At 48.1% G+C, this 15,330-nt stretch overlaps 1 protein-coding gene across 3 annotated transcripts in view; it reads left to right on the top strand.

Moving 5' to 3' along the window:
- Positions 1-345: 345 nt before the first annotated feature.
- The window catches only part of LPP (LIM domain containing preferred translocation partner in lipoma), a 653,705-nt gene continuing 638,720 nt past the window's right edge, over positions 346-15,330 (top strand). For 2 of the 3 annotated variants that reach the window (XM_028101192.2, XM_088025061.1), the window contains exon 1: positions 346-487. The gene's annotated coding sequence lies outside the window, so the exon portion shown is untranslated. Of the gene's footprint in view, positions 488-632; positions 681-15,330 lie in introns of those variants that run through there. The other variant, XM_088025065.1, reaches the window with a different exon arrangement.

Raw genomic sequence — 15,330 nt, 5'->3', positions numbered from 1 at the left:
TCTACGTCTGCTTCCTCTTCCTCCAGCGCAGGCAAAGCCTCCACACCTCCCTCTTTCCCTTCCTCCTTTGCAAGCTCCCTGCATCCCCGCGTCTCCTCCTCTTCCTCCCAGGAAGTAACATGCCCTCCGCGCGCCCACCTTCTGGCCTAGCTGCAGCCCTAGCTGGCGCCCCCTCCCCCGCCAGGCGAGCGCTGCGCGGCGGCCCCGCGGGCACACGCTCTCCCATACCTTACATGGACAAATGCGTACAGGCAAAGTCAGGAATTCAGGCCCCTGACGTCAGCCTCCAGCTCTCAGGGCACCGCACGGGAGCCCGAGGGGAGGGGGTGGGGACGGTGGGGAGGAAGGAGGGGGAAAGGCACCAACCAGCAGCCGCTCCAGCCCTGCCGAAGTTTCACTTTTTGTCTGTGGGTCCGCTCCCGGGCCCCGCGCGAGCTTTCCCGGGATAAGTAGCGTTAGCGAGCAGGGGAGAGCCGGGCGCTGCAAGGTAAGGGCTGGCTGCACGGCCCGGGGCGCGGGGCGCGGGGCGCGGTGCGGGGCGCGGGGCCGGGCCTGTCCGGGGCCGGGGACAATGGGAGGGGGAGTGCCCGGGCACCTCCTCCTTCGCCTCTGCCTCCGCCTCCAGCCGCCGCCGCCGCCGCCGCCGCCGCCGCCGCTGCCCCGGCTGCCTCCTCCCCGAGGTATTGTTGCAAATCCTCCTTCCTTCCCCCCACCCTCCGCTCGCGGGCGCCTCGGGAACCCCCGGCCCTCCCCTGGCGCGAGCGCCTCCGGGGAGGCAGGAGCGCGGGGCGCAGGGCGCGGAGTGCGCGCCCAGCCCGGGCCCCAGGGCCCGCGGTGCGGAAGTGCCGGCCGCGGCGCAATCACGGGGTGCACGCATGGGGGTGGGGGACCCCGAGGTTTCGGGAAGCGCGGACCTGGGGCTGGGCGGGGTTGGCGCCCTTCCCTGAGCGCCCCCTGCCCGGGCTTTTCAGGGCGTCCAGGGGGCGGGGCCACACCCAGCCGCTGGGAGCTTTCGCGGAATCCCAGTTGTCACAGTGGGAAGGGCCTAGGAACCCGGTAATTCGAGTCCCCCCATTTTACAGTCAGCTCAGTTGAGGCCCAGAGAGAAGGAGGGCCTCCCCGGAGTCACTCCGTAGAGGCCGAGCCATAACTGACATGGAAGGTTCCCAACTCCTGGTTCTTTTTCTCCAAGCATTTCTTCAGCACCCACTGTGTGCCACGCGTTGTGCTGGGTGTGCGGGGTCAGAGAGGCTGGTGGGGCCCAGTCCCTGCCCTCAGGGAGCACGCAGTCAACCGAGGTGCCCAAGCTGACCCGAGTGCAGAGTGCGGGGGGGTGAGGGGGGTGGGAAAGCCATGGATAAAGTTTTCAGGCGCTTAAGGAAAGGAGTTTGATTTCTCCCTTTGGAGGGGCCGCGCTTGATCAAGGCTTTGAAGGATAGGGGGTTTCCTGAAGCCAGCCAGCGACAGGAAGGCCATTTGCGCGGGGGTGGGGGTGGGGAATGCAGACGAGAGAAGACTAAATAAAGTGTGGAGAGTGGAGATGAAACTGTAAATGTGACTGTGTTGGGGGCATAGGGTTGGATGGAGGGGGTACATGAGATGAGATAAAGAGTGGAATTGTGCCTGAGTACTCGACAGAGCGACGCCTTTGGGACTAGGGAGTGCTCCGGGAACTGAAAGGGCTCTCTGGCTTCCCTTCCCCTCCCAGGGATTCACTGCCTTCCTGCCCTCAACACAAAATGCAAAAATGTAGGGTCATCCCTGAGCTGCTTTCCTAGTACAAGACTCACTTAACTTTGTTTCCATTACCCTTTTCTAAATTGTTTGCCTCCTAATGAAACTCATTTTCACTAAGGTGTTAGTGACTTAATGGCTTACCTTTCCCAGCACTTGTGCATTTTTAAGAAAGTCTCTAGACAGAAGGAGGGAAAGCAGCTAACTGCCCCCCACCCCCAATTCCTTACCCTCCCTCACTCTTACAGGTAGGAAAACAAACGCAGAGGCCCAGAGGAGGTGGGTGCTGGTTCTGGAGCCTACAGTGAGTAATGGTGGATGGTGGGGGGCCCAGAACTCGAAACCGGGTTCTCTCCACTCCACAGCCAGCCTTCCGTCCTTCCGGGTTCCTGCGAGCACCAGGGGTCAGTTAAAAGGAAGAGTGTGTATCTTGAATTTAATCTTTGCAAGGCAGTCCCCCATGCGCAACACCCAGGCTTTTATAGTCTAGAATGTAGACTCTAGATGGGAGATGAGTAGTTGGGGTTAGCTGTCTGGTTGAGGGTACAGGCCTGGGCCCTTTGGGTCAGGCATTCTCCCAGGCTTCTGCTCCTTGTAAGCAGTGGGTGGGCCTAGAGTTGGCTTTGGGGATGGTTGGAGGGAGGAGAAGCTGAGGTGCTGAGCTGGTTACTACGGCTGGGACTGAGTAGGACTCTTTTTGTGGTGACATGTTCTGGTGGAGAAGTCACTGTTCTGGGAAGGTGGACAGTTCCAGACAGTGGTTGGTGGAGAGGAGGCTTCATTATGAAGGGAGTTGGGATGTGACTTGAAGTCCTCTTTTGAGGGTTTTGATCAGGCTGGGACATGATTGAGAGGGGGAGGAACTGGCATTGGGAGGCCTCCTGCCGCCCAATTCCAGTGAGAGAGGCAATAATTTGGCCTAAGAGTATTCTCAGTGGGTGTTCATTCATTTACTTGGCATATATTACCAAGTACCTATTATGGGCCGTTGGCAAATATGAAAAATTTGTAGCAGGTTTCTAAATTTACTGAGACAAATAAATTTTATTTCATTAATTCTAAAACACTTCACATTTTAATATGACTGAAATTGGGTTCTCATAATCACAGATGTGTCATGGCCGAGCAGTTTTTCATTCTAAGTTGATAATCGTACATCTTAACAGTTGATGGTTAGATTTGATAAAATTTCTTCATTATACCCTTTATGAATGTGCAGGGCTCTGCACTTGATTAAACAGTTTCCCATCAGATATTCCATTTGGATATCAAACAATCCCCCCGAGAACTGGGCCTGGTGACACTGTCATCAGCATGTGAACCTTTGCCCAAGGTCACAGGGCTAATTAGAGATGTGCTCAAAATTACAGCCCAGAACTTTGATCTTGGTGTTAATATGTGACTTTACTTCACTGTGAACTTGGCACCGGTTAATTGGGAACAGGGAAGAGTCCGGTTGGATTTGATTTCAGAACTATGGCTTAAGATGCTGGGATAATGATGGGTTTTTTGGTCAAGAGAGATGATGCCTGGTGACCTGGTAAAAGCAGGGGATGGAACACACAGCTAATTTGTGCAGAGAAAGGAGAAGAGCAGTGTGTGAGGTTCACAAGTTCTGCAACTGGCTGGCCCCAGGAGTACAGAGATGAGGGAACACAGCCCCTGTCCTCCTTGAGAGCACAAGTGTGTGTGTGTGTGTGTGTGTGTGTGTGTGTGTATGTGTGTGTGTGCTGTTATAAGGGTATGTTTTGGCTGCTCTGCATTGAGGAGGGTCGACTTCAGGGAAGCAACCACAGAGGGAGTGGTGTCTGAAGAGAATCTTTAGGGCTGAGTAGGACTTGGCCATGTGGAAGAAGGACAGGTAAGACCCCGATGTGATGTGTTAGGCATATGCAGCCATAGGGAAGGTTTATGCATGAGGCTGTGTTTGGAATGAGCAGCGTGAAGGGGGCTGTGGGAAATGGAGATTTAAAAATTTAATTTGCTAAGTAGATTTAAATTTATCTTGTAGGCTAAAGGGTCATTACATGCTTCTCTAGAGATCGACTTGAGAACGCACTGGGGCGGGGGTTCTGGAAGTGTCGCTGGGATTAGGCATTTGTATGGTAATGCAGGAAGCACAGTAACACATTTAGTAACTGTTTGAATGAAGCTGAGACTTTGACCCTGGTCCGTAATTAGGAGTCCTAGCGTAGTGTGTGCATTGGTGGGGACTTTTCCTGGAATGTGGCGTTGGAAGGCTGCGCCTTGCTGGAAGAAACCCTGGTGAGGAAGGAGGAGGTAAAGCTGTGTTGCAGGTTGGAAGCTGCTATCTGAGTGGAAGACTGTGGGCTTGAAGGTGTGTATGAGCTAAAGGTGAGGCAAAGGAGGAGGTTCGGAGCAGAAGTGTGGTATGGGAGTCTGGTCCACACTTCCTGGATGTGTGGTGCGAATGGCTGGTACATTCCTTTGTGGGTCACAGAAATGAGACAGAACACTGATGTACTGATGAGGACTTCACCTCTCCTCACTGTCTGTGAATAGGGTGGGCGGGTGTCAGGAGGCTTAATGGGATTCATGCCTGGCAGCAGGTAAACCACAGAATGGAAGCTGGAAAATGTTTATCTTTTTATCATTCTTTCTTAATAACAGTAATAATAATATAATAATAATTTTGACAGTTTTCTGAGTGCTTCCCAGGTGCTTATGTAATTCTCATACTGATGGATTAAAGGAGGCTTTATGATTTTCGGTCTTATTTTGCAGATGAGAAAATGAATTTTTTTGTTAAGTAAGGTCACACAACTGTTAGTGACATGGCTAAGTTTTCAGCCTTTGCCTGATCTATAGCTTCATCACTGTCCTCTGTGTCCACAGAATGGAAATGCAAATCAGTGGTGTTTTCCAGTGCCCTTCCTTGGAATTTAATTCAGTTCACATGCACCGGGCCCGGTGGGATCACAGTCGAAGGTTTAAGTGCTCGAACAGGTTTCTTACTTCCACATGCTGCTGCCCAGCCCCTTCTCTCTCAAGATACTACCATTCCCTCTACCTGTTGCGTGTCTTCTCTCCCCAAACCTAGCCAGACAGAACAGAGCCTCTCCAGCAAACCATCGGCCCCTCCCCCCCACATTGTTCCCTCCTCTGTAGTGATAAGGCTTTGATGTATCCCTATAGAGAGGCAGTTGGGGCAATAAAATCACTCAAGAAGGGAAGTGAGGGAGGGTCTTGATCCCTGTCCTTGCCCTTGACCTGTGGCTCCTTCCACAATGCTGGATGTCCTCTGGACTTGAGCTGAAGAGCTCCTGTTGGATCCTGCCTGCTCTTCTTCCCATCACGCGCACACCTTCCTGCAAGTTGGCTTTCCAGCTCAGGACTCTGGGGGATCAACTCCAGTTCTTCCTGTGGCCTACCTGCCTCAGGTGGATCATTTGCATTTCACTGACTCAGAGATAAAGGCATTTTCAGGTGTGGAGACAGATGCTAGGACTGGCACTCAGCAAAGTAAACAGGACCTTGCCTATCTCATCTTTGAATCCCTCTGGTCTCTGGTGCTCTGAAGATGTTCAGTACTATTTGTTCAATGAATGAACCGCACTCACTGACACAATATAGGCACCAATCACCCCTTGACTTTATATGTTTGCTAATCTTTGTCCCCGCTCCACTTTAAAATAAGCTTCTGGAGGATTGCAAAAATGCCTGCCTTGTGAATGGCCATATCCCCAGGCCCAGAAGAGTGCCTGTCACATGGTAGGTGCTTTGGAAGCATTGGTTTGATGAAGAAAGGGATTGATGTATTTCACTGCAACCACACAGTTGCAATGATGGGGGAGAGGCACTTTGACCAACCCAGAAGCTTGGGCCCATGGAGTCCCAGGACTGGATGGAGGACCAGCTAGGCTGTAGCCTGCCCAGGTGGCATTGGCATTGGGCAGTCTCGTCGTCAGGGTGAAGACTAGGGCCCTGGTGCAGAGGGGAGTCTCTTCAGCACGCCATCTGAAGGCTGAGTGCATTTGCAAGTGTTCTTTCGCTTTTCCTTCCACAGCCGGGTGGTCCTGTTGCCCATGAACCTGATGTTTTTCTCGATCCATGCCTTTGCCTGTACTGTTCTCCCTGCCTGGAGTTCCAGGCTGGCCAGAGTCTCTTGCCTGTTGTAAACCTATGACCCTTTAAACTCAAGGCCCAAACCCACCTTGTGCCGTGAAGCCATTCCCAGGCCCCTTGCCCCCTTGTCCCTCACATATGTGTGCTCACATACACCTCAAGTCTCTTGCGTTCAGTGCAGCTCAGGGATACTGCGAGATTAACATGTCCTAGACAGAAATGCTGGATACTGGCTGACAAAGACAACCGAGGCTTGGGCTCTATGGCTCTTTATTCCAGTATAGGAGAGAGACTAAAATAGAGCATGGTAAGGCCCTATGAGAGTGATGCACACAGGGCTGATGGGACCACTAAGAAAGGAGTGACCTGCCACCTGGAAGAACAGGAGAATGCTCATGGAGAAGAAGACATTGGGTTTTGAAGAGTGAGTAGGAGTGCATATGGTGGACGGGGATGGAAGAGTTTTCCAGATAGAGGGACTCGATATCTTTGTATCGTTCTGAAGCCTTAAAGTGTATGGTGAATGGAAGTGTGTGTGTGGAGCTTGCGGGGTAAAAGATGGGCCTGGTTTGGGAGGCTTAGGCGGGAAAGGGCTGCCAGGAAGGGTAAGGATGATGGCAGTTGTGGGGGGCAGGAGGGCTTTTGTTACTTTTTGAGCAAAGAAGGGTTTTAGTGGATCCATGTTTCAGAGAGCAGAGTGGTAGCAGATCAAGTGCAGAGGCAGGGAGCCCCTTTAGGAGGGTGCTGATCAGTTCCAGGGTGGGTGATAGTGGGCCTGCACCAGTCTGGCAGAGAAGAGAGGGGAAAACCGGATGCCTGGAGCTGTTTGCTGTTAGAAGCATACCAGGCAGCTAAGTTCCTACTCTTGTCCTAAATATTTGCCAGCTTATCAGCCTTGGCTGGAAAAAACTCTTTATGTGACCAAAGCGTATAGGAAGTTGAAGAAGCTTCGATCAAGCAGCCAGTTCCTGCCTTAGAAATGTGGGCTAGGCCTTGGTGCTAGGGCAACCGGATCCTTCTTTGTACAGGTGAGGAAATCGAGGCCCTGGGAAAGGGACACACTGCTCTGTCACATCCTTGTCAGCTGAGCTGGAGTTGGGCCACAGCCCATACTCCCAGGCCAGATCTCTTTCAAAGGTGTTTTTTGTTTTTTTAAAATTTTTATTGTATTTCAAAGGTAAATTTTTGCTTCTGTTTCTGCTGAGCCAGGCCTGACACATTCCTTCTCTGCCCTACTTCCCCTGCCCCGCCCCACCCCTCCCCCCACCATGGCTTTGCTTTGGAGAATTTGGGAGGGAATATAACTTGGAGATCACTGTTACTGGGTTTGGACCTTGTACTTTGTACTTTGAAACAAAGTGATCAAGATGGTTCCATTTGAGTGTGTGTGTGGTTGGGGGTTGATTTCTTTTTACTGCCATTTATGCCCTTCCCTTTTTTTTTTTTTTTTTTTTTTTTGCAAGAACCAAGGTTCTGACTGCATGATAACTTCACGGCTTCTTGAAGCCCCCAGCCCCACCCCTACCCGTCCCCTTTCAATTTTACTTACTTTTGCTTGTGTAAAGGTTTTGAGGCTGCCAGTATTAGGTCCATTACAGGGTAGATCCTTTTGTTTTTTTCCTTCCCTGTTAAACCTACCCATCACAACCCATCTCACAGAACCCATTAGTATTGCATTGCCTTTGTAGCACTTTTTATGTGGCGGAGATGCATTTTACAATCGTTTTTATTACTGAGCTCCCAATTGCAATCCAAGAGATGGGTTAGCAGGATTAGTCATATCTGCAGAGTGTGGGTAAGAGCCCAGGGGTGAAGAACCTTCCCATGGGGTGCTCCGCTTTAACTGGCAGAATGAGAGTCAGGCTCCCATCTCCAAAGCTCTAGTCCTGCTCCTTAACTTTTGCAGGTAAGCATGAGAAATTGACATTGACGGGCACGTCCTTAGCAGGCCCTATATACAGGCAAGAAACCGTTAGTATTATTTCACTCTGTGCTAATTCGTATTCGCTGCTGTGTCTGTGATTTTGGAAGGCAACTGAGAATCAGGTTGGAGACCCCCAACCCTGAGGGTCTGGGCTATCGTTTTGGCAGTACCATCACTGAACGTTTTTGGTATATGAAAAGCTAAGACCTCTCTTTGAGCCACCCACTAGTGCCGTGGTCTTAAGTTCTAGAACATGCCTGAGCTTCAGTTACCTTCAAATAGAGATCTTCTATCACGATGCATTTGTGAGGACCGGAGGAATTTCCCTGACAGTGCTTTATAAACTATAATGCAGCATGCAGTGGGGCAGCTTCTGGGCCTGAGCATGGGGTCCGGCACACGGTGATGATCCCTTGCCTACGGGTGGAGATGGTGGGGTGTAACCCAGACAGCCGCGCCAAGTTTGAATCGTAGCTGTACCACTTACTGGAGAGTGCTCCCTGGGGTGATCGCAGGCAGGACTTGCTCTACTGACTTCAATGTTCTCAGACTTCTTATTGATGAGGGCATCAGTGTGGAGAACAGTGCGGCCTGCAAAGGGGGCTGAGTGCCGACGACAGCCGCGGCGCTTGCAGGCTGTGTAACGGCCCCTCTTCTCTTGCAGCCATCCCATTCCCTCATAGGATTTGTCCGTCTGGTGTCAGTGCCTCAGCCCTGCAGGGTTGGCTCTGTTGCAGTAATTGCTTGTGTCATGGCTTCACTTCAAAGCCCCCCGTGGTTAAAATGGAGAGCTGGTATGGAGGGGTGGCTCCAGTCCCCCCTCCGAAGCTTGTGTGGGAACCTTTCGTGGCTCAGGTCAGCGAGAGGCTCAGGACAGGGTGGGGTGATTTCACTGACCTTCAAGGAGTGTGTTTTGGCCTTGTTCCACCCCCAGTATGGGCACTTCTCCTGCCATAGCCATTGTTAGCATTCCTTCGTCACTCAGGCCATTAACCAGCAAATCAGCTGCCATGTCCAAGGGCTTTGGGAGGTAGAGGGCCCGACCGACCCCCTTAGAAGATGGCTGTGGCCGAATGTAGTGTGAATTTTTTGGCATCTTTGGAAGACCACTTGGTGGATGTTAAGGGATTCCTGTCTTTCATGTGAACCTCAGTTTTCTTGTCTGTAAAGGTGGCTGTAGCTACCCTATTTGGCCAACAGGTAGAGGGACGCCACTCTCTGGTCTGCTCAGCACAGCCATGGTTTATGTCCATGCCCCAGTGCAGGACTGATAGCGACCCCTTTCACTCCCAAAGGTGTTCTGATTTGCAGGATAGATGGTACGGTTGTCCCACTTGTAGGTAAGTTTCGAGGGAGGTCGTGCAAAAAGCGAGCATAAGGCTAGGCCTGTCACAATGACTCAACAAACACCCACTATTTTTGGTGGAGGAGATGCGACACGCTCAAGAAACATTGGTTCAGTGAACTACTTTTGTAAGGTAAAGTTTGAGGGTGTTGGAAGAGGTTGTGAAGATTGGAGGCACATAGTGTTGGTCAGGGTTGATGAAAACGTGTTCAACCTGTCAGAATGTAAGAAGGTGCCACCACAGGAGGGGTGCAGTAGGGGACAGATGAGGTGTGCCAGTGTACTGGAATAGGTATGGCAGTTCGTTGGAAGGGCTGGTTCTCAGGTTAGACATTGAAGGACAGGAAGGCTCAGTCCAGGATGCTGGGGCAGCTAAAGTTGCTCTGGCTATTAAATCTAAAGAAATAAGATTGATTCTCTGTCTGTGTGTCTACTCGAGCTAGGTTTTTGAATCATTTCTTTTTCCATTCATTGGCTCATCTTGATAATGATCTCAAGGATCACTGTGGAAGCCCAGTGCGGTACTAAATTCTGTGCCAAGAAGTCACCAGAGTAACCTGCCCTTACTCTGCCTAATGAGTTTCCACTGAAGATGGCTCTTGTTCAGTTCCCAGGAAGAAAAACAAAACTTAGTTGGCACCTGGAGCTTTTGTCTTGTTTGGTATGAAAACGAATCATTTGCAAGAAGTGCAGCAGGGAGTTGCCACCAATAGGGCAGGGTGTGGGTGCACTGACTCGTGGGAAAGGCAAACGGAAGGGACCTGGAGGGTAAGCAGCACCTTTTCTTAGAATGAGGTGAAAGGTAGGTCAGCTTTCCAGATGTCTGGTCATTTCCAACCTGGAAACCTCTCTTCCTGGCCATGGCCTCGCAGCTTCACTTGGGGAATCCTAGGGTTCCAGTAATGACAGTGGGGCAGGACCCTAAAGATACATTTGTCCATTGATCTGATGCACCTGTACTCATTCATTCCACACCATGTGCCGGACGTACCTGTGAATGAATGAGTGAAATTCTGGTCTGGGTTTTGGGGATGGAAAATGCATGCAAGAAGTATCTGGTGGCTCTGATTGGATGGTGACTAACTCTGGGGACCTGAGGGAAACTTCACTGATGAAGAGACTGTCATTTAATTGGGCTTCGAAGGATGAGTAGGAATTTGATGGGCAAGGAGAGCAGAGGGTGGTTAAGTAAGGGAAATCACATGGCAGAAACACAGAGGTGAGAGAGTACACAGTGCCTTGGAAAATTGGGGTCACTGGAAATGGGTTGCATAGTACAGAGGCCAGGGCAATGAGGGTGGAAAGATGGGGTGGGGCTGAGATGGAGAAAGGTCTCGATTGCTAAGGAGTTGAGGCTGCAGTATGAAAGGAGAATCAAGTCAGGGCCTCTGTGTTTTAGGAACATCATTGGTTATGGTGTGCTGGATGGGGAGGGAGCGTACTAGAGATGGCAACATGTACTGTAATAGTCCAGGCAAAAGCCAAAGGGAAGCTGAGTTTGGGTCAAGGCCATGGACATGGGGGAGGTTTCACATATTAAATGATGTCACCCAATCTTCTCATTTAAACAAGAAGAAACACAGAGCCTGAGCAGGTGAAACATGCAAAGTCCACAGCCCTGGTTCCATCCTTGCTTAGGGTCTGTAGAAAGGTGACAGTGCATGGCTGTTGAGATAGCTGTTTGTGGAGCAGAAGATCTCTATCCCTTTTTATCTTTTAAGCATTCCATGAAATCTCTTAATTGAATGGAATTGGTTCTTCCTAGAGTTATCAAATCTCTAATCACTGGAGATATTCAAGTAGTGATTGATTGGAATGTTAGTGAAAACTCAGGTATTGATTGAAGATTTGATGTAGAATGTTTTTGAGGTCGCCCAACCCTGACTTCTTTTTTCTTATCCCTTCTCCCTCCTTTCCCTCCCCCCTCCCTCCCTCCCCTCCCCTCCCCCCTCCCTCCCCCCTCCCTCCCTTCCCTCCCCCCTCCCTCCCTCCCTTCCTTCCTCCGAATAGATGCTTGTAACCATCTTACCTGGGGGCCCTCTGTCCATTTGGCTTCTGAGGATCCTCTTAGCTAAATTGGATCAATGGCAGAGAAAGTTGAAAATGGATGATGAGGCACTAGGAATGGTGGGCTGTAGTTCATGCAGAGTATCGACCATTTTGATGCCGGTAGGTTGATACCCACCAAGGAGATCTTTAGGGCCTAGACTGGCCTGCATGATCCTGATCAAGTTGGAATATGGTTATGACTTTCTACCAGTCGCCATTTTTATAGTGCTTTACAGTGAAAAGTGTGTTTTCCTATGAACTACAGGCAAATCCTCATAACGGTGCTGTGAGTAGTTATTTACTAAGTTTTACTGATTAGGAATGTGAACAGAGAAAGATTAAATGACTCTCCAGGGGCCCAGGCTAGTTGGCTGTAAAGTCCTGTAAGAGGAATTTAACTTGAGTTTTCTGTCAGCACCATTTCAGATTCTTCCTGTTCTAGCCTGGCCAGATCCCTGAGACAAGCTCTAACTTCTGTTTATATTCATATCCATTGTGGATCCTGATGTGTGGCAAGAATTTAATAAGTGTTTCTTGAATGAACATATGAACGAGTGAATTATGTAAACAAAGTAATAAATGAGAACTTGAGTTTTAAGAATGTTTAGTAATGAAAAAACCAAATTGAACTCATGTAAACATCAATAGTCTGTTATCAAAAGACAAAAAGATCTCATTTAGAATACATTTACTCAACTCCTTAAAAAAAAATACCAAAATACTTCCTACCAAAACTCTTTCACCTGAAACCTGTCTCTTCCCTCTTACGAGACCATAACCCTAATCTTAACCCCCCCCAGATTGTGTGTCCACTTTTTTATATGTGTACAGTATTTCCACTTAATATTATAAAAAAGTCTTTTTTTTTTAACCTGGGCTTTATATTTATCCTTTCTTTTTTTTTTAAGATTCTATTTATTTATTTGACAGAGAGAGCCAGCATAGGTAGGCAGAGAAGTAGGCAGAGGGGGAGGGAGAAGCAGGCTCCCCGCTGAGCAGGGAGCCAGCCGCGGGGCTCGATCCCAGGACCCTGGGGTCATGACCTGAGCCGAAGGCAGACGCTGAACTGACTGAGCCACCCAGGCGCCCCTATATTTATTTTTACATAACGAAAGAGTTGTTGAAATTAACAAATCCTGCTTTAAACGTTACCTATGTGGACAGTAGGATAGTTTTCAGTTTTAAAAACACTAAATGCAATTTGATATGTTAAAAAGTGCAGTGTAGACATCAGTGGACAAATAGCTCTCACTTCCTTCTAAATCATTTCCTAAAGACAACTCTTGCTTTGTCACTTCCACTTATCCCTGACAGCAGTTGCCATTTTGTTCTTTGCATTATGTGTTTTTATGAATATATTTCTTATCTCCTCCGGGATGCAGTAACAAATGCCTGGATGGTTGGAGAGGCAGCTTTGGGTTCACATCAGGGCTCTGCCACTTGTTAGTCATGATAACCTTGTACTGGTTACTTAGTCTCCTCTGTGAAAGGGGATAACAGTGCCTTCCACATAATGTGGTTGTGCAAGGAATTCTGTGGTCAGTGTAGTAAAGCAGCAAAGCCTGCCAAGTGGTACCTGCTGAAAAGTGTTATCTCTGTCCACTTTCTCTCTGTCAGCCCACCAGATGGTAAGATGACCAAGATCATTTCCCTGTAGCGCCTGACCCATAACAGGGAGACCTTTAACAAATGTTTATCGGCTTCCTTCCATCTTTTGAAGGAAGACGTTTGGCACAAAATGCTCTCTCTCATACTTTTCATCCCATTTGCCACACAGCCTCTAGCAGAGTCCTTAGCGGTGTGGGACTTTCCTTGTTTCTGTCTTCACCAGGATTTAATTTTATAACTTGCATTTGTCTTTGGTAAGTTCATATGTAAGAAATGGTATTTCATTATTGTTTTAATTTGCATTCCTTTAATTACTGAAAAAATTTCCCATGTAGTGGTTTTTCCCTTGTGTGAGTTGTCAAATAGCAGTATTTAAGTGGGCTGGAGAAGCTTGGTATGAAGGGGCTAGAAGTATTTAGTGTTGTTTTTATTTATTTATTTATTTTTAGTGTTGTTTTTTTTTTCCAAAGATTTTATTTATGTATTTGACAGAGAGAGAGAGAGAGAGCACAAGTAGGCAGAGCGGCAGACAGAGGGAGAGGGAAAAGCAGACTCCCTGCTGAGCAAGGAGCCCAATGCGGGACTCGATTCCAGGACCCTGGGATCATGACTTGAGCTGAAGGCAGATGCTTAACGACTGAGCCACCCAGGCATCCAGCGTTTAGCGTTTTGTGTTGCCGACTCTTTATTCATTCATTCGGTCAGTGTTTATTGAGCACCTACCCTACGCCAGGCACTATTCCAGGAACTACACATACTACAAAGAAAAACATAGTGAATAAAGTCCGTAATCTGCAATCCAACCTCCTCATTTAACATGTGCTGTAGCTGGGGACTCTGGAAGAGTGAGGCTAATTACCCAGCGCCATACAGTGTGCTCAGTATTGGAGCCAACCATTTATTTTTACTGTGATTTCATACGTTTTAGGTCAGTCGCCTTTTAAGCCATGGAAACATCCTAGAAATTTCAGAATTGTGACACCTACATAACATCCCCAAACTGTAGCTATGTTGAGAAAGCAGAGACCTGATTTTTGATTTAGAAAATATCACTTCAATCTTATATATGTAAACTCCTTCCTAGACTTCTCTGCCTCTTACATTTACATTAATTCTTAAATGAATAAACTTATTATTAAAGGTGCCTGGGTGGCTCAGTCGGTTAAGCATCTGACTCTTGATTTCGGCTCAGGTCATGATCTTAGGGTCCTGAGATCGAGCCCTGTGTCAGGCTCCATGCTCAGCACGGAGTCCGTTTGGGATTCTTACTCCCTCTGCTGCCCCTGGCTCTCTTTCTCTCTCTCTCTCAACTAAATAAACAAATCTTTAAAGCAGGGCAAGAAAACAAAATAACCCCAATCCAGGCAGTTTGGAACAAGTGTGAACCTTTTTGGACATGTTTTTGGTAAATGGAAATAACAGATGACATATTTCTCTATCAAATAAAATAGTCAATTTAGATTTAATAAGGCAGTTATCTTCAGGTAATAAAAATTCAGCTAACTTGCCATAACTATCTTGTTTAAAGTCAATTAAGAGCCTCATATTCCTTACTTGCTGGGTAAAATTTAATACAACTTCAGTTAAGCATTTATTGCTTATTTAATTCAAAATTAAGTTAATCACCACAGTTGGTAACAACCACTGAGTATTTAATTAACATTCAGCAAACTATCTTATTAAGTCTAAATTAGATACAGACAGGTCTTGTTTATCCCCATCAGTCTGCAAACACCATTTCCCCACCTCCCACCCCAAAGGGCCTTGAGTTTTCCCATGGCTTTCCTCTTCTGATTCGCCAGCTTCATTTTCTTCTGGTTGGCCCCACCTTGGGCAAAGGAGAAGGGAAAGAAGTAGGGGTCCATTGTGTTATGGGGACTTCTGGCGTAGGGCAGAGCTGAGGAGCTTCTGTTCCATCCGTTCTGTTCCGTTCCATTCTTCAGGAATTACTGAGCACCTTCTCCGTGCAAGACATTCTTGTAGATACTTAGGAAGATCTAGAGGAAGTTATGTTGACATATTTGGCTTTATTTTCTCATCTTCAAAATGAGATGATTGGGTTTAGTGCATTCATTTAGCACACATTTATTGACCTACAGCTTATAAAGCCCTTTGCTGTGTGTCAGGGATACCATGATGATTTGGAAAAAGTCCTTGCTTTTCAAGAAGACACACAGTCTCGTAGGAGAGGTGTAGTAGAATAAATATTGGACAAGATGCTGAAGTGCCTTAGAATAATGTGATTCTGTGAGGTACTGTTTCCCAGAGTCTTAGTACTGTTCTATGAGAAAAAGTTTCTCTAGCCAAATAGGTTTGGTAAAGTCCAAGTTAAACAAAATTAAGTGGGTACCTTTGCCGTGGGACTCTGTGAGCCTTTAGCAACCGAATGCACACCGTGATGTTTGTTTCTCAAAGTTACTTGATCAGAGAGTCCTTGAATCACCACCCTCCTCCTCCTTTTTTTTTTTTTTTTTTTAAATCCCCCTAGGACATTTCTTAGACTCAGTGTTCCATTGTGCTTTGGGAAGAGCTACTGTGAGCCACGGGGCCTGTCTGTAGCATCTGAGCCTCGGAGGGGTACTCA

This window comes from Eumetopias jubatus, unplaced genomic scaffold, assembly GCF_037043125.1.
Source record: "Eumetopias jubatus isolate StellerSeaLion01/CBP00866 unplaced genomic scaffold, mEumJub1_p1.0 scaffold_1, whole genome shotgun sequence".
Classification (NCBI taxonomy): Eukaryota; Metazoa; Chordata; class Mammalia; order Carnivora; family Otariidae; genus Eumetopias; species Eumetopias jubatus.
This window is presented reverse-complemented; position numbering and strand designations above follow the sequence as displayed.